The sequence below is a fragment of the Zea mays genome, chromosome 5 (genome assembly GCF_902167145.1).
Source record: "Zea mays cultivar B73 chromosome 5, Zm-B73-REFERENCE-NAM-5.0, whole genome shotgun sequence".
Lineage (NCBI taxonomy): Eukaryota > Viridiplantae > Streptophyta > Magnoliopsida > Poales > Poaceae > Zea > Zea mays.
This window is the reverse complement of record NC_050100.1, coordinates 104678981-104697489: the sequence shown is the minus strand read 5'-3', so window position 1 is coordinate 104697489 and position 18509 is coordinate 104678981.

Here is an 18509-nt window from a genome sequence, read left to right as displayed (position 1 = left end):
TCTTAATTCTTTTATACTAAAACAGGGTATGATATATTTTTCTAGTGAACTACATTAACTAAGTATCTTAACAAAAATAGGGGTGCCCTCTGGTTCAATATTTGTGTCACTTTTCCTATTTTTCTTAAACTTTAAGCATATTTGGAATAAGGGGTTAAAACTAACTTAATGTAATGGACAGAGGGGTTTAACATTTTTAAACAGGTTAGTAGGTGAATATAAACTTCTCCAAATTTTCCTAACCTTAGTCAAATAGCCTAACTATTTTTCTTACTATTATTTATCTTTTGGCCTAAGTTAATATTAAATCAGAACTTTTAAGTTTTCCACAGCACCAAGGGTTTTTATATTTTTCCTAAATAGGTTACATGATTTAGAGTCTGGCAAAATTGATTTGACCAAAAATGGATAAACCAAACAGGAGTTATGGGTTTTTAAAGTTTCCGTTTGAATTTAAATTAGGTTTTAGTTAAGCTTTCCTGGAAAAACAGTTTGCGCCGAGACCCCTGGGTTTAAAACAATTCAAACCTCGCAGATCTACCCTTAAGGCACTATTCACTTGAGTCTCTGACCTTTCACTTAACCCCCTGGGTTTCTCTCCCTCTCACCCGCAGTCCCTCCCTCCATTGAAACAGTAGCCGCGGAAAAAGAAAGGGCGGCGCGGCTTACCGGCGGCGAGGGAGTTCCGGCGAAGTGTAGGGTTGGCTCGGGGAGGGTCTGGCGATCACGTCGAGGTACGGCTCGTCGTCGGGGATGGCCGGAATCGCCCGGTCCACGTGAGCAGGCGGGCGAGCTCGCCGGCGGCGTGTGCTCCGGCCTATCCACGGCGGCATAGGTCAATCCAAGGGCATAGGGAGCTTCGTGGAGGTCCAAGGAGTCTAACCGTGCAAGGAATCGAAGAGAGGTGCACGGTGTACCTCGGTCCACGGTTGCCGGCAGTCGGTTGAAGTCCGGTGACCTTGGGCCGGCCTCTCCGGTGAAGCAGAGCCCGATTCCTCGCTCGGGGAGCTTCACGGAGACGGGCACAGTCTTCTCCGAGGGCTGGACGGGGTTGGGAATGGCTGGGTTGGCCGGTCGACGGTGGCAGGGGCTCGGGTGGCCGCGGGCGCGTCGCGCATGGGCAAACGGCGGCGAACTGAGCTCCGGTGAGGCTTGAGCGCGTGCGGAGGGGTACGGCCAAAGCTCCTGGGCGTTTTATAGCCGCGGACGCGGACCAGGGCACCGGCTTGGCTCGGGCGCGGCGCGGGGCGTGCTCGGGCGTGCTCTGGCGCGGCAGACGGCGTCGAACACGTGGCGGTTTGTTTCTTCCAGTGTTCAAATGTCGCCAGAGGTCGCAACCGTGCGAATCTTTGCAAAGGTCCGGCGCAGACCTCTTCCTGGCACCTAGGGCTGTCACTCAACTGTGAGACGCCGGGGCAGATACGGCCTAGGGAGGGAGATCTTCGGGTGCCAAATCAGGTGTGTCACACTGAGCACTTCGCGACAAAAGCCATGCCATGGCATGTCAAACGTCCGAGTCTCGAGCTCAACTTTTTCCAGTGGGTGCCCTAAGTGGTATTGCACATTTTTGGTATAGAACCCAAGTGGTTTTGGCGCCATTTTTGAAGTGAACACGGTTGATCTTTCATTTAGGGCTAAAATGGGACTTAGAGGGAATTAGAGAGCTCTAGCTCTCTCTCCACTTGGAGATTTGAAATGGGGTTTCCCTAGGGGCCTTTTTGTAATGTTTCCCTCCCCTAATTGATGGTTATAATGTTGCTTAGGGTTTGGGTAAAGATTACCCATGCTTTGCACATTTGCTCACTCTCTTTCCCCTCTTATCCATGGTTTGGGAGTTAGGGTTTAAGAGAGGCCTAGGGTTCTTTCCCCCTCTCCCAAGGTGATAATTGCACACAATTAGAGTAATGCCCTTGGTCATTCCCAACTCTTGGTAAAAACTTAGTTTCCAAAGCCCCTTATACTTTTGCTCCTTAAGTTCTTCCACATGTGATCATAGTCTTGAGTGCCAAAGTGTGCTCCAGCCAGGGTAACACCTGGGGTGTTACAGCCCTCCCCCCTTAAAGGAATCTCGTCCCGAGATTTTAGGTAGAGTCCCTTGGAGGGTGCTGGAAGGTGTGTTGGTGCTACTCTTTCTTTATACTCAAGTTTCTCTTGTTAACTGCTCTTCGAATGTCATTCTCTTTGCAACTTCAGAAGGAAGCCCTTCTTAAGTTAAATCCACAACTTAGACTATCCTTGTTATCTAAGTTTTTCTTATAATTGCTTTCAAAGGGCAGGTGGGGGTGGGGTTCTGGGGTTACATACCGACTCCTTTGGGTAGAAAGTCGGGGAAGCGAGAGCGTAGAAAATCCTCAGTCTCCCATGTAGCTTCTTCTGCTGAATGGTGACTCCACTGAACCTTATACATTCTGACCGACCTTGCCCGAGTTGATCTCTCCTTTTGATCTAACACCTTGACGGGGTACTCTTGATAGGACAAGTCTGGTTCTATCTCAATGTCTGGTTCCGGAAGTATTTCAGTGGGTAGACGAACGCATTTCCGCAGTTGAGATACATGGAACACATTATGAACTGTTGACATGTGAGGTGGCAATTCCACTTGATAGGCTACGGGTCCACAAGCCTCCTTGATCTCGTAGGGTCCGATATAGCGAGGAGCTAACTTGCCCTTGATCCCGAATCTCTGAACACCCTTGGTGGGTGATACCTTACACTACAGGAAACGCCTAAATTTTCGTGGGCCAAAAACCCACGAAAATAAGCCTAAACCGACGAAAATAGAATATTTTCGTCGGCAGGCCGACGAAAATAGCCGCCGAAAATAAATTCGACGAAATTAGGCAACTATTTTCGTCGGTCCCGACGAAAAATAGCTATTTTCGTCGGCTTTCCCAGAGCCGACGAAAATAGTGAGTGGACCAACTATTTTCGTCGGCCCGATGGTGGCCGACGAAAATAAGTTCCCAGGTTATTTTCGTCGGCCAACACTGAGGCCGACGAAAATAGCCTGGGAACTTATTTTCGTCGGCCACCACCGAGGCCGACGAAAATTGATGTTTCCCCCCCAAAAACAGATTTTTCTGCACCTATTAATAATTCACAGCAAAATAAACATTATCACAATTAACATATACACATTCACAAGCAAAATACATAATTAACAAAACACATTCACATAATTCACAAAACACATTCCATAGTCCATTCAAATAAGTCCAGTCCAGAGTCCATAAATAGTCCATAAGTCCATAAACAGTCCATAGTACACACTCACTACTCACTCCTCACTCCGGCGGGCTGTGGGAGTTTTGGCCACTCCCTCCTCCGCCACCAGGAAGGTGGCCACTCCCTCCAGCACCATGGACGAGGAAGTCTTGGACGTTGACACCACCCTCCGATCCATGAGCATGTGACGCTGAACCCTGCAATTCATCAATCATTCAAATAAGGCTGTATACATATACATTGTTGTGTTTGGTCAATATTTGCGTAAAACTAAACATGGAATATCACCTGTGATCCATGGTGAGGAGGAGGTTGTGCATGCATCCACGGGTACTGTTGTGGTGGCCACCCCAGAGGTGGTGGCACCCACCCCGTCGGTGGCGGTGCCATCCACGCTTGATATGGCTGAGAGCCCGCCGGTGGCTGGGAGACCGGTGGCACCCATCCCGGGACTGGCTGCGATCCTTGGGGTGGTGGAGGCGTCCAAGTGCCTGGAGGTGCCTGCGTCCACCCAACACCGGTCCACTGTGGCTGCGACGCTGGAGCTTGTCCTGGCCACTGTCCCCATCCTTGTGCCTGCGAGCCATTTTTGATAATAAAGAAAAAGTTGCTATGGAATTGAAGTGTTCAGAAAGTGTTACCTGGGGAGGGCGAAAAGCGGGCAAGTTCATATCAGGGCCGAGTCGAGTAGTCATTTCCTGCAAATGGATGCAACGTTAGAATCACAACATTATACTTTGAATTCAATGACGACACGTGATGAGATAGACGAATTACCTGAAAATAAGAAGCCATATATTGCGTCAGCTGTCCAACCTGCTCCTGCGCTGCTCGAGCCTGCTCATGTGCTGCTCGAGCCTGCTCCTGTGCTGCCCGAGTCTCCTCCTCCAGCTGAGCCTCTCGAGCAGACCTGGAGGAGCGAGAACTCCCTCCCGAAGACGATGCCTTCCCTTGACCTATTGTCCTGTTATATTCCACAACGCCGGTGCCAAAGGCAAACCTGCATGATACACATAGTTGAGCCATTAAGTGGACACATTCTTGTTAATGAAATCGTCGAATCAAACACAAACACCTCACCTGCCATGCTTTCTACCCCCACCACTATGGTACAACGCCGAGGCATCTAAGTCTGAATGCATCCAGTCGAAATCAGGCCCATGGCGTTGAGTCATTTCCTCCCCATATGCATTCTGCAAAGAAAGTTAAAGTTGGAGTTAGACACAAAACATGCAATTTAATTCGTAAATACAAACTTGTTTACCATTTTCTCCCTTGCCGCCTCGCTGCATAGCTCATCAGGGTTCGTCGGATCAGGGCCACGGTGACCACGGACGTAAACCTCCATAAAACTTGGAGCAACTCCACTTTCAGCTTCCTGCATGAAAAAGAAGAGTTAAACCATATAATTTTGATAGATGTAACATACAAGTTTGATTTATATACTGACCATGCGGCGTGCGGTACCAAGGTGTCCATCGGCGCCGTACCTATGCCCCGGTCCTTCAGTGCCACGGTTGACACGGTGCTTGTTGGACTCTGCAATCCACTCAGGCGACGCCCATCTCTTAGCCAACCACCTCCATGCTTCCATGTCCTTGGACAGCCAATCCACAACGCTCTCCAGGTACTGCTCCTCTGTGAGGTAGATCTCATTGGCCCCTAATGCTTTGCTCATTTTCTGACCCTTTATCTTCTTGTAGTAGTAGTTGACGGCCGCGATGCGAGCATTGTACATGGCATCCTTGATTATCTTATCAGCGCACTTCCGAAAGTGCCTCTTCACACGTGTCCACTGAGCCTGATCCTCCTCGATGTCATCCGGCAATTGGAACCTCCCCTACATATCAATGGAGAAGTTAAGTTAAAGTAAGATTAGGTGAAGCAATAATTCAATGAATTGCTTATATACGAAAGTAAACTCACCCAGAACTCGTCCCACACAGCCACCTGACAAGTCCTTCGTTTTTTTCCGAACTTCCCCCTCCGCTACTGCTTTCCCCTGACTCCCCTGGCTCGACATAGTCCTTTAGACCCCAGTCAGCCCACTGCATAGCCGCGAACCTCTCGCCATTGAGCTCCACCATGCCAGGGTAGTAGAAGCGACAGAGGCTACCCAACACCGCGTTCACCTTAGGACGTCTGCCTGTACCGTCCCAAGTCAAGTCTTCCCATGACCTACAAAAATTAATAAAACAAGTAAACTAGTGCAATCACGTTCACATTAAAAAATTAACAAAACAGAAATAAGCCCCACCATTCTCCATGCGGCCGGATGAGCCTCCTCTCGGCAGGTCTCGGACCAAGCGCATTGCTCTTCTTATACCTAAGTATACAAGTAAATTCAATATGATGAAATGATTAGAAACTAATATCAATTAAAGTAATATGCATAATAATACCTGAAGGACGTAGAACCATCTGACGCGTCGCCCGCGCTGCCTGCCCCCATTGGGTCAACCTCCTCATCCTGCTCACCCTCGTCATCCTGCTCACCCTCCTCACCCTGCACATGAGCATCCTGCTGAGGAGTCTCCTGCTCACCCTCCTCACCCTGCACTTCGTCTAGACAGTCGAGAAGTTGTTGCTGCCTCTGTCGGCTCTGTGAGGTGCCCTGAAAAAGCCCACTGCCCGAGCTGTCCTCGCTGGCCGCGCTGCCCCCACTCCTCCTCGATCTCCTATGCTTGAACATGTTCAACTGTAGATAAATTAATGTCAAACCACAGTATATGAAACAAATAATATGAAAATTAATAATGTGGAAATTGGAATACATAGCTAAAAGAAACATACTAATCAAAAGTCATCCGCATCCGATGATGCTTCTTCGGCTCGTTGTTTATTCATACGCTCTTGATTTCGTTGGATCCTTACTGATCTTCTAACGACGACAGGTCGTTTGCGCTTTGACCTAGGTTCTTCAATTAAGTCGCTTGAATTGCAACAGAGATTTTCAAGTCCTTCTCCATTGGTCACATGGAATCGGTGAGCTATGTCTTGATTCGACGCCGCTTCTGGTTGAAAAACAGCATCATCGTTGTCCCTGATTATACTCACGTAGTCAGCACTCTCTGGAGCGACGACTTGTGGGTTGACTTTGATTGCAACCCACCAAGCCCTAAGGCTTGGGTGAGGATATGGCAGGTAGTACACCTGTTTTGCCTGATTTGCAAGGACAACATCGCTCATACTGCTCGGAATCCTAGAGCTATGCTTCACCTCGACATTACCATACTTGTCGACACGAGTCCCACTATGAGCATCAAACCAGTCGCACTCGAAAAACACGACTTTAAGTTCTTTGGGGCCATCGAAAATCAACTCTACAATGTTTTGAAGAACACCGTAATAGTCCACTACTTTGTCATCGTCAACATATGAACTTGCCAACACACCACTATTGGTGGTGGCTGCCAATGGTCGACTCTTCTCCAATTTCGCGGTTCGGAAGCGATATCCATTTACATCATAGCGAGTATAGTTTCGGACGGACACAGAGGTATGTGCCATTTGCTGCAAGTCCGGGTGCACAGAGTTTTTGGAAACCTATACAAGTAATTAGTATATGCATTATATCTTCCAAGTCCAAAATTCAAAGATTAAGTATGGACAATGAGAGAACGACAATTACTAACATAATTACGAAACCACTGCACGAAGTTTGGTCCACCTTTCAACCCATCACGTCGAAGATTTTCTAATTGGATGGCCGTAGGTTTACTAGTAGATTTCCAACATTCTTCATCAAACATGCTGGACATATTACAAACATGGAGATTACACACTATAGAAATTATGAGATGAGAAAATGGACGTAACTATGAGGAAAACTTACTCGAACGCCTCCTGTGTGCTGTCAATATTGCTATACATATATAGCATTAGCGTGTTCAAATCTGATGCTTCAATGTGACGTACACTCCCTTTTCCAACTGCTTTACCCGGATTCGCAAAAATTTGAAGGGTGCTTTGGGGTGATTCATTATCGACATGAAGTCGCACTGAAGGCGCAAACACATTGTTGGCTCGAGCGAAATACCTGGTTGAGAATTGAGATATCTCCTTAAGGGCAAAAGCCTCCGCAATACACCCTTCGACTCTAGCCTTGTTCCGAACAGACGCCCTGAGCTTTTTCAACGCCCTTTCTATAGGATACATCCACCTGAATTGCACTGGTCCGCCTACCAAAGCTTCCCAAGGCAAATGCACAATTAGATGTTGCATCACATTGAAGAATCCTGGCGGGAAAACCTTTTCAAATTTACAAATAAGAATTGGAATTTCTTTCTCAAATTTCTGCATCAACCTCTTCGATACCGTCTTTGCGCATACTTCCCTATAGAAGTAACTCAACTCTGCAAATATGCTCCAAAGCTCATCCTTAAAATAGCCTCGAAACATCACGGGCATCAGCCTCTCCATAATAATATGGTAGTCATGGCTTTTCAAACCGATCAATTTACCGGTCTTCAGATTGACTGCCCGTTTCAGATTTGCCGCATACCGATCTGGAAATTTCAGATTCTTCAACCACTTAAATATTTCTTTCCTTTCATCCGGCTTGAGGCAGTAATCAGCTCGCGGCCTACTTTCATGCCCTTTATCGCTTACTTTCAACTCGAGCATCGGCCTCTTACAAATTTCAGCCATGTCTTTTCTTGCCTTCATATTATCTTTCGTTTTATCAGTCACATCGAAACATGTGCTTATGATGCTTTCAGCAACGTTACGCTCTTGGTGCATCAAGTCTATGTTGTGCGGCATGATCAAGGCTTTTGCATACGGAAGCTCCCATATTGATGAAATATGGGTCCAGTTATGGTCCTCCCCGTAGCCTTGGAACCTATCATTTTCTCCTTGCTTCAGACAAGCATGCCATGCCATTATCTGCGGTGCAGTTTGCCTCTTTGGTGGCCCATTTCTGATTTTGGCTCCACCTCTGAATGCAGTAAGCGAATTCCTAAAATCATGCTTGAATGGAGTCCAACGTCGATGAGCATCAAAGAATGACACTTTCCCACCATGCTTCAATCTGAATGCATCCGTATCATTCATACATATGGGACAGCACAACCGACCATGGACACACCATCCAGACCAATCTCCATACGCCAGCAGATCATGCACTGACCACAAATAAGCAGCGCGCATGGTAAACTCCTTTTCAGTATGGCTGTCATAAGCCTTCACACCTCTCCACAATTGTTTCAGCTCTTCGATTAAAGGGCGAACAAACATATTCAGCTTTGGCCCTGGATGCTCGGGGCCTGGGATGACTAGTGCAAGGAACATGAACTCTTCTTTATTGACCAACTCAGGAGGAAGATTATATGGCACAATGAAGACAGGCCAACATGAGTAAGGGCTTGCACTGGTATTGAAAGGTGTGAATCCGTCCGTCGATAGACCAAGCCGTACACTCCTAGGGTCATTTGCAAATTCGGGATCAAACTCGTCAAATGCCTTCCACGCATCACCGTCCGACGGATGGACCATTATGTCTGGATCAGTGACGAGACGTACACCATTCTTTGGCCACGTCATATGCAGAGCTATTTCCTTGTTGAGGAACAGCCTTGAAAGCCGAGGAATGATGGGCAACCGACGAAGTTGCTTAGCTGCGACCTTCGTAACTACCAATTCACCCTCATCATTTGTCACCTCGACATATCTAGAAGCTTCACAATGCTTACAACGGTCCAGCTTGTCATCCTCCTCAAAGAATAGCATGCAACTGTTGGGACACACGTCGATCTTCTCATATGTCATCCCAAGACCAGCCAACATCTTCTTTGCGAAGTACATATTCTTTGGCAACTTATGATTCTCCGGGAGAACCTCGCCCATAAGTTGGACGATGTCGTTGTAAGCACTGTTTGAAATGTTGTGCTTCGACTTTATCGCCATTAGTCTTGTGAGAGTCCCAAGAACTGACATCTGAGTGTGCTCGTGCAGTCTCTCTTCTCCCGCGGCGAGTAGCCGGAAGAATTCTTGAGCATCGCGTGGAAGCTGCCCCGGCTCCTCAGCGTTCATTTCAACCTCCCTACCAAGATCATGCAACATATCGTCCATCCTATCATGATCGTCATCAAGCTCCACCTCCGCGTCAACGTGTCTAATAGACTCTCCATGCCGGTACCATACAAGGTAGTTCGACATAAACCCACTTTTGCAAAGGTGTTTCTCCATTTCTTCCTTCTTCTGAGGCCACTTGTTCTCGCAGCGATTGCAAGGACACTTCACTAGACGACCAGTTGCATCTTTGAAAGCGTGCTCAAGAAAAGCCTTTGTTACACCCATCCATTCATTCGAATGTGCCCCATCCTTTCTCCACCCGTCATACATCACCCTCCGATCACCGTCCATTTTAAAGGCTAAACAAAAGTCAAAGAACATCAACGATCGTCCGTGGCTTAATTAGGTGAACTCCCTATTAGGTAAAGGCCCTAAACCCACCCAAGAGTGTAGGCTGATGCTTGTGATTTATGACGTGTAGCCTACGATTGTCGCTAAATTTCGGCAGCATAACCCCGCTGCTCTCCAAGCACACGCCTGAACATGGTGTGTTGGAGAACAACTGGGTTACACAACCGAAATTCCGCGTCAATCGTAAGGCACATGTCACAAATCACAAGCATCGGCTTACACTCTCAGGCTGTCCAAAATACGTGGACAATTCCGGAACGGCGAACCTCACAAGCCAATGTGACGTTCGCCGTTCCCGAACGGGTGACGCATACGGTTCGCTACGGTTAACGATTAAAACTGAGAATAATGTATACCTGAGAAATTACGAAAACAATGTATACCTGAGAATAATGTACGAGTCTAGCTAACGGTGGAGAAGGTCAAGTCAGAAGAACACCTATGTACAAAAAATATTATTGTCAGTAAAAAATTCGGCAGCACCTTCCCTATAAACTGATGTTTCTAAAACCTGCAAATAAACGACAACACGATGGTTGCCAACACAGAAAACTACACGATAGCTACATAATAAACAATATGCTGACCAGTATATGCTAAACAATATGCTACAAGTATATGCTAACTATATACTCACTAACTTTCCTACAAGTATATGCTAACTATATACTCACTAACTATATACTCACTTTACCATGTGCTAAGTAACTAAAAAAATTTAAAATTTTACCTGTCGGACTAGGAGGCGAGGCGGAGCTCGGTGCGGTGGAGAGAGCCGGTGCCCGAGGCTCTCGGGCCGAGGGCGGTGGTGGGGGCGAGGCTGCCGCGCAGTGGGTGCCCCTTCGAGAGGCGAGGGCGCGAGGCGAGGGCGGCGCGGCGGGCGAGCGGCGAGGGCGCGAGGCGAGGGCGCGAGGCGAGGGCGCGAGGCGAGGGCGGCGCGGCGGGCGCGCAGCGGCGCGGCGGGCGCGAGGCGGGCGCGCTGCGGCTCGGCGGGCGCGAGCCGGCGACGCAGCGGCTCGGCGGGCGCGTAGCGGCGGGCGCGCGGCGGTGGCGCGGCGGGCGCGCGGCGGCGACGGCGGGCGCGCGACGGCGACGGCGGGCGCGCAGCGGCGACGGCGGGCGCGCAGCGGGTGAGAGCGCGCAGCGGGTGAGGGCGACGGCGGGCGCGCAGCGGGTGAGGGCTACGACGGCGGCGCGGCGACGGAGGTCGGGCGGGCGGCGGCGCGAAGAGTGAATGCCGAGCGAGAGAGAGAAACTGCGCGGGGAGGCCGATTAACGGACCATTATTTTCGTCGGCCTCAGTGAGGCCGACGAAAATAGTGGTCAGTTAATGCCGTATTTTCGTCGGCCGGGAGAAGACCGACGAAAATACATGACTTATGTTCGTCGGCCTGGCGTGGACCGACGAAAATAAACCTCATTTTCGTCGGTCTTGGGGCCCACGAAAATGTCGTTCCTATTTTCGTCGGCAGGCCGACGAAAATAGGTTCGGGCCCACGAAAATAAGGTGTATTTTCGTCGGTTCCGTAGGCCGACGAAAATAACTATTTATTTTCGTGGGCCGACCGACGAAAATATATAGGCCCACGAAAATTTAGGCGTTTCCTGTAGTGTTAAGATATACATGATCTCCCACCTCAAACTGTAGAGGCTTGCGCCTCTTATCATGATAGCTCCTTTGCCTGGCCTGAGCAGCTTCCAAGTTCTTGGTAATGACCCTGACCTTTGCCTCTGCCTCGAGTACTAAGTCTGGCCCAAAAATTTCCCTTTCTCCTGCTTGAGACCAATTGAGTGGGGTCCTACACCTTCTCCCATACAATGCCTCAAAAGGTGCCATCCTCAGACTAGACTGATAGCTGTTATTGTAAGAAAACTCTGCCAAGGACAGACACTTGTCCCAATCCTTCCCGTAGTGTAGTGCACATGCTCGCAACATGTCTTCCAATATTTGATTCACTCTTTCTGTTTGACCATCAGTTTGAGGGTGATATGCTGAGCTTCGGATGACATGGGTTCCAAGTGACTCTTGCAATTGCTCCCAAAATCGGGCCACAAATGGTGCTCCTCTGTCAGATATAATGGTCTTGGGAATACCATGCAACCTTACTATCTGATCAATATAAATTTCAGCGTACTTCTCTGCCCTGTGGGTGGTATGCACTGGCAAGAAATGAGCAGTCTTAGTCAACCTGTCCACGATAACCCAAATAGAATCATGGTGCCTGGAGGTATTGGGTAATCCCACTATAAAGTCCATGCAAATGTCCTCCCATTTCCAAGATGGTATGGGAACGGGTTGCAGAGGGCCTGCTGCCTTCAAGTGACTAGCCTTTATCCTCTGACAAGTGTCACACACGGATATGTACTTGGCAATTTCCCTTTTCATTCTAGTCCACCAATATAAAGATCTGAGGTCATGGTACATCTTGGTGCTACCAGGGTGCATAGAGAATTTGGAAAGGTGAGCTTCATCTAGTATCTTCTTTCTGAGCTCAGGGTCCTTAGGAACAACCAATCGATCTCCAAACCATAGAATTCCCTTGCTGTCCTGTCGGAAACACTTGTATTTCTCTGCCTTTTGCTTGATCATATCCTTGATCACCTGAACACCCTTATCCTCAACCTGTGCCCTGACTATCTGTTCTTGCAATGTGGGCTCCACTGAGATGTAGCTTAGGTCACCCGCAGAAACAACTTCCAAGTTCAATCTGCACAATTCATCACACAGGGTGGTCACTCCTACATCCATGCTCATGCAATTGCACTGGGCCTTTCTGCTCAAGGCATCTGCCACAACATTGGCCTTTCCTGGGTGGTAATGTACCTCTAAATCATAGTCCTTGATTAACTCCAACCATCTCCTTTGCCTCATGTTCAGATCTGCCTGAGTGAAGATGTATTTGAGACTCTTGTGATCAGTATAGATGTTACAGTGAGCTCCCATCAAGTAGTGTCTCCATATCTTAAGAGCATGAACTACAGCTGCCAATTCTAGAGCATGTGTAGGGTAGTTCTGCTCATGGGGCCTGAGTGCTCGGGAAGCATAAGCAATCACTCTGCTCTCTTGCATCAAGACACATCCCAAACCAGTGCCAGAAGCATCACAGTAAACTTCAAATGGCTTGGTGTTGTCAGGTTGAGCTAGCACTGGGGCTGTTGTCAAATGTTGCCTTAAGGTATGGAAGGCATCCTCACACTTTTGACTCCACTCAAATTTGACTCCCTTCTTCAACAGTTCAGTCATTGGTTTGGCAATTCTGGAGAAATCCGGAATAAACCGTCGATAATACCCTGCCAATCCCAGAAAACTCCGAATCTGCTTCACTGTAGTCGGGGGTTTCCAATCCATCACCTCCTGCACCTTCTCAGGATCAACTGATACCCCATCTTGAGAAATTGTATGACCCAAGAATTTGATTTCCTTCAGCCAGAACTCACACTTACTCAGCTTAGCATACAACTGATGATCACACAGCCTCTGAAGTACAGTATGCAAGTGTTTGGTGTGCTCGGCTTCGTTCTTGGAATAAACCAGGATATCATCAATGAAAACAACCACAAACTTGTCCAATTCTGGCATAAACACTGAATTCATCAGGTACATAAAATAAGCCGGGGCATTGGTCAGCCCAAAAGACATCACCAGAAACTCATACAGTCCATATCTGGTAGAGAAAGCCGTCTTGGGAATATCGCTGGCACGGATCTTGATCTGATGGTATCCCGAGCGAAGGTCTATCTTGGAGAATACCTTGGCTCCTACCAACTGATCAAACAGAACATCAATGCGAGGCAACGGGTATTTGTTCTTTATAGTCACCGCATTGAGAGGACGGTAGTCAACACACATCCTCAAACTCTCATCCTTTTTCTTCACAAATAATGCTGGACATCCCCATGGTGAAGTGCTGGGACGAATAAACCCCTTATCCAACAACTCTTGCAGTTGCTTCTTCAATTCTGCCAACTCCGCGGGAGGCATCCTATAGGGTCTCTTGGAGATAGGAGCGGTCCCGGGTTGCAATTCGATGGCGAACTCAATATCTCGGTCAGGTGGCATCCCTGGCAATTCATCCGGAAAAACATCTGGGTAGTCACAGACCACTGGGATCTTTTCCACTGGGGAATCTATCATAACGAAAGCACAAGAACGGGTGCATCCCTGATCGGGCAAATATAATGTAGTTTCACCACAGGTTGGCGAGTGCACCTCAATGGCCCTGGCTGCAATATCAATAACTGCTCGATGCCTGGTTAACCAGTCAGTTCCCAATATAATATCCACACTATCCAACCCCAAAATGAGGAGGGTGGTTTTAATTATTAGACTACCAAACTTTATGGGCACGTGTCTGTTAATTTGATAGGTGGCAACCCTGCCTCCTGGTGTTGAAATTGTAATGCCCCCATCGGTGTGGTGAAAGGGCAACTGGCATTTGGCACTAAACTTGGCACTGATAAAACTATGTGATGCACCAGAATCAAATAGAATAATAGCAGGATAATTCAAAACTGTAAAGATACCAGTCATGACGGGTGCTCCCTCTGGAATATCAGCCATGGTGGTGAAGTTCAGCCTGCCTTGCCTCACTTGCACCTTCTGCCTCTTGCCTTGGGCCTGATTAGCATTCTGCCCCTGCCTCTGCTGGTTCCTGGGGCAATTCTTGGCATAATGCCCAGTATTGCCACAAGTGAAGCACCTGTTGTCATTGGCTTGGCGGTACTGCTGCTGTTGATTATTCCGTTGTGCTGGAAATTGGTTGCGGTTGGGTGCCTGCTGCTGCTGTTGCTGAGGTCGGATTACCCATCGCCCTTGCTGCTGTTGGGGTCCCCTGCCCTGGGTGTCAGACACAATCCGGAAACGCTGTGGCTGAGCTGAGGGTCCTGCCACAGGGGTCTTCCTCTTTTTCTCTGCCTGCCGAGCTGAAATGCAGTCCTCCTGGGAGATAGCCATGTTTACCAACTCATTGTAACTGTTGGCCCTGACGGTGTTGAGACGATCCCGGAGCTTAGTGCTGAGCCCCCTTCTGAATCTGTCCCTCTTCTTCTCATCTGTATCCGCATGATATCCCGCATACTGGCACAAGTCATTAAAGGCCTGGGCGTACTGCAACACTGTCCTGTTGCCCTGAGTGAGTGCCAAGAACTCATTGAGTTTCCTGTCCATGATCCCGGCTGGTATATGGTGCCCTCTAAAAGCTGCCTTAAACTCCCTCCACTCCACCTCTCGGTCCTCTGGCTGCATAGCAAGAAAGTGATCCCACCAAGTCCTTGCAGGTCCGCGAAGCTGCTGGGTGGCGAACCTGACTTTGGTGACCTCTGAACACACTCCATGAAGCAGTGGGAATTTGGATTCCACCACTCGCAGCCACACATCTGCGTCAAGTGGGTCCTCCGCCCTTGTGAACAGTGGAGGCTGGGTGCTGAGGAATTCCTGATAGGTAGCCGCCGCGGGGTGACGCTGGTGGTCTCCACCACCATAATGCTGGGGTGGTGGCTGACGTTGAGCCAGCTGCCTCAGAATCTCATTCTGCTGAGCCATGAGCTCCTGCAGAGTGGGAGGTGGGGGTGGTGGTGGAACGTGCTCGTTCTGGCCACGACGCTGCCTCCCAGCCATCTGAAAAACCACATACATATTTAACACCACAGTTCCAATTTCAAGATTTCAACACGGGGAAAAAGTTAAAAATGGCATGAAAGATCTAACTCCAACAAAAGGGATTCTTTAAGAGGCATAAATTCTTCCTTCCAAGATTATGCTAATAATAGCATCCATCCATCAAGCTCCCAAGAGAGTTTAATACGATTACATCAGATTGTTCCAAAATGACTCAACTCTACCTAGCCTAGTACCCTAAGGGTGCAAAAGCTAAGCTAGCGGCGAGGAGTCCGACTGTCCGACTTCTAAGCCTACCCTGGACACCTAGTGATCGAACGAAGCAACACTGGACTCGGGGGAAGGTGGTCTTCCCGAGCCAGCAGTGTCCACACTGGAGACAGGCTCATCTCCTCCCTCAATGTCGACGTCCTCGTCGTCCTCCTGGTCCTGGATCTCCTGGTGATGCATGTCCAGGTGCTCATTTGCTTCTGCCAGCTGCTGCTGAGTGTTGAGGAGCTGATCCTCTAGGACCTCAATGGTGTTCTCCCGGGTGCCCACTAGCTCCTCCAACTCATGAATCTCACCAGACAGCTGCTCCACTTGCAAATCCTTCTCTACCATTTCTTGAGACAAGTCGACCACAAGCTCCTCTCGGTTATCCAACGTGATCTTGGTGGCCTCCAGCAGTGCCATCAGATGGGACATGGCCTCACCGCGCATCACCTGCAGACGGTACAGAGCATTCATGCACCATACTGTCAAGTGCGTAGTCTGACCTGGGTAGATGGCCCAGATGTCCTTGGCATGTTCCACCCGATCCTTCCACATTGGGTCGTCCTCCTTTTCAGCGGGGAACAAGCCAATGGGATGGGTAGCCAGCTCCAAGGGATGGAACCCGCAGAAGGTAGTCAATCCATGCAGAGCGATCGCCTCGATCGTGTCCTCTGCCCGGTACCCGAAAGACTCTGAGTCCAAGGAGCGCCAGCCTGGCTGCAGGGGATGAGGCTCCAAGGTCATCCTCACCCTACAGCGGGGCACTCGGTGCTTCTCGAACTGCTGCACCGCGTACTGAGGGGGTGTCGTGTATCCAGCCCCCTGAAGTACCTCCCACAAAATGCGGGGAAAACCCTCTCGTGCAAGCCCGTCCGTGTGGGTCAGTGCATTCCCGTCATCGGAGGATCCGTGGGAAGTCATCTGTGTACGGTTAAGCGTAAGTAAAAGAAAAGAATTATAAAAAGAACAAGAAAAATAAAACTCAGCCTTTCTCTAGTTAAGTAAAAAGGCACTAAGGACCTAGCTGGTTGTTATCTTGTTTTTAAGTCCTTACTTAATTATCCATTGCTTAATCATGAATGCATGCATGCTCGTCCTAAACGACCTCACAACAAGATAGAAGGAATAGGGAGGAACTCCCATCCTGTAAAAGTGGCCTGTAGGGCCTAGTTACTTAGCCACCTAGCTACCCTTCTATTACCCTAAGGCTTCGCGTCCTAGGTCTATCCTGCTCGTCCTACTATCTATCCAACTTGTTTCTATCAAGTTTTATTTAGAAAATTGATGGTATTTACATTTTATTGATTCCTCTGTGGTGGTACAAGCTCCGATACCAGCTGTGGCGGAACTGCCCGAATTATTCCAACTTAAGTGTCCAAGTCCCGCCTTAGAGGCTAGACCACACTTAAATGGGAATAACCCGTCAATCCCTCGGATCTAGTCCGACACGGCCACTGACAGGATCAAGTACCACAATCTCACTCGAAGGTGAGTCACAGAGCAAATACAATAAAGCATAAAACCATACATGTCACAATGTTAAATTATTACATCACCATCATCATCATCGGAGTTTTTGCAAAAGTAACCATCATTGTTCGAAGTGCAGCGGAAATAAACTAACGGTAAATAAATAGAGAGATGGGGAAGCCTGTCCCATCACTCCTCATGCTCCTCCTCGGCTGAGGCAGGGTCCCACTCGACAGTCCAACCCGGTGGCAGGGTGGTCGGCCAAGTTATCCCAGCAACCATCTCCTCCAGAGAACCTGTGAAAATTATGCCACAAGCAAGGCTGAGTATACTAATACTCAGCTAGACTTACCCGGTGTGAGGAGTCTACTCCTCTACCTCTAGACATGCAGCTGTTTGGCTGTGGGGGTTTGGTTGCCAAAAGCACTAGCTGAGTTTCTAATCAAGATTTTAACTTAGTCAAAGTTAAGTGTGACTCTCTTAAGGCTAAAAATGTACTATCTATTCATACAAGGTAGCAAACATTTTAGCAATCAACATCTTATATCATCTCCGCATCATTCCACTTGTTACTCAATGTAGCAGCATGGATCAAGCAGTCTCATTAGCTGCGAGAAGCAGACGATTCGAATCGAGTTTTTATCCTTGCAAGGTAAACCTAAACACACGACATGTAGGGGCACTCCGTCCCCACACATATCAACCGTCCCCATCGATTCCCTGGCAACAGATCAGGGCTCACCGCCTTGGCGTACAATGCCCCACTGACCCCGACTGGCCGTCGTGCAGTGGCCGCACTTGTACCCACCATAACCGGAATGGGAGACCTCGTCTCAGGTCGCGTGAGGGGTAAAGTCTGCGGGCAGGTTCACTCAGGTACTAGGCTTACCGATTTACCATATTTCTCGGTATGTGTTTAGTACATTCAAACGCTTGACTCACGGTACCACACCTTAATCCTTATTCACATTTTATTCCGTGGACAACCGATCCCCATGGATCGTTGTCCACAAACCAGCATCAGTATGATATGAGAGTGGGTACAATCAATGTCCTGGCCTCGCGCGAGTGCTAGAAAAATCACTCGACTTCTACCGAGATCCTACTTTATGAAGCAGCTACTCGTCTTAGCATACTAGTATTCATCTCAAAAGGGAATCCTGAGTTCATGCAACTAAGGTTCCAAACAACTCCTACACTTAAGTGCACAGTACAAGCCTACAAACATTAAGTGTAGTAAAATAGCATATATAAACGGTTATGCATAAAACCGGGGCTTGCCTTCCAAAGCAGGGGCAGGCAGGTCCTCTGGTGCTGGCTCTGGTGCTGGATCTGGGGCTACCTCCTGAGCAGCTCCTTGCTCCGGCATGAGGATGTACTCTCCGTCCTCAAGATTACAGTCTATCGAAATGCAATGAACATGTATGTCATGGTTATGCAAGATTTAAGAACATTATGCTAAAGAAAGTAAGTTAAGAATTTACTTAGGGTTTCCTGGTTCTGTGGGGCTTCTAGT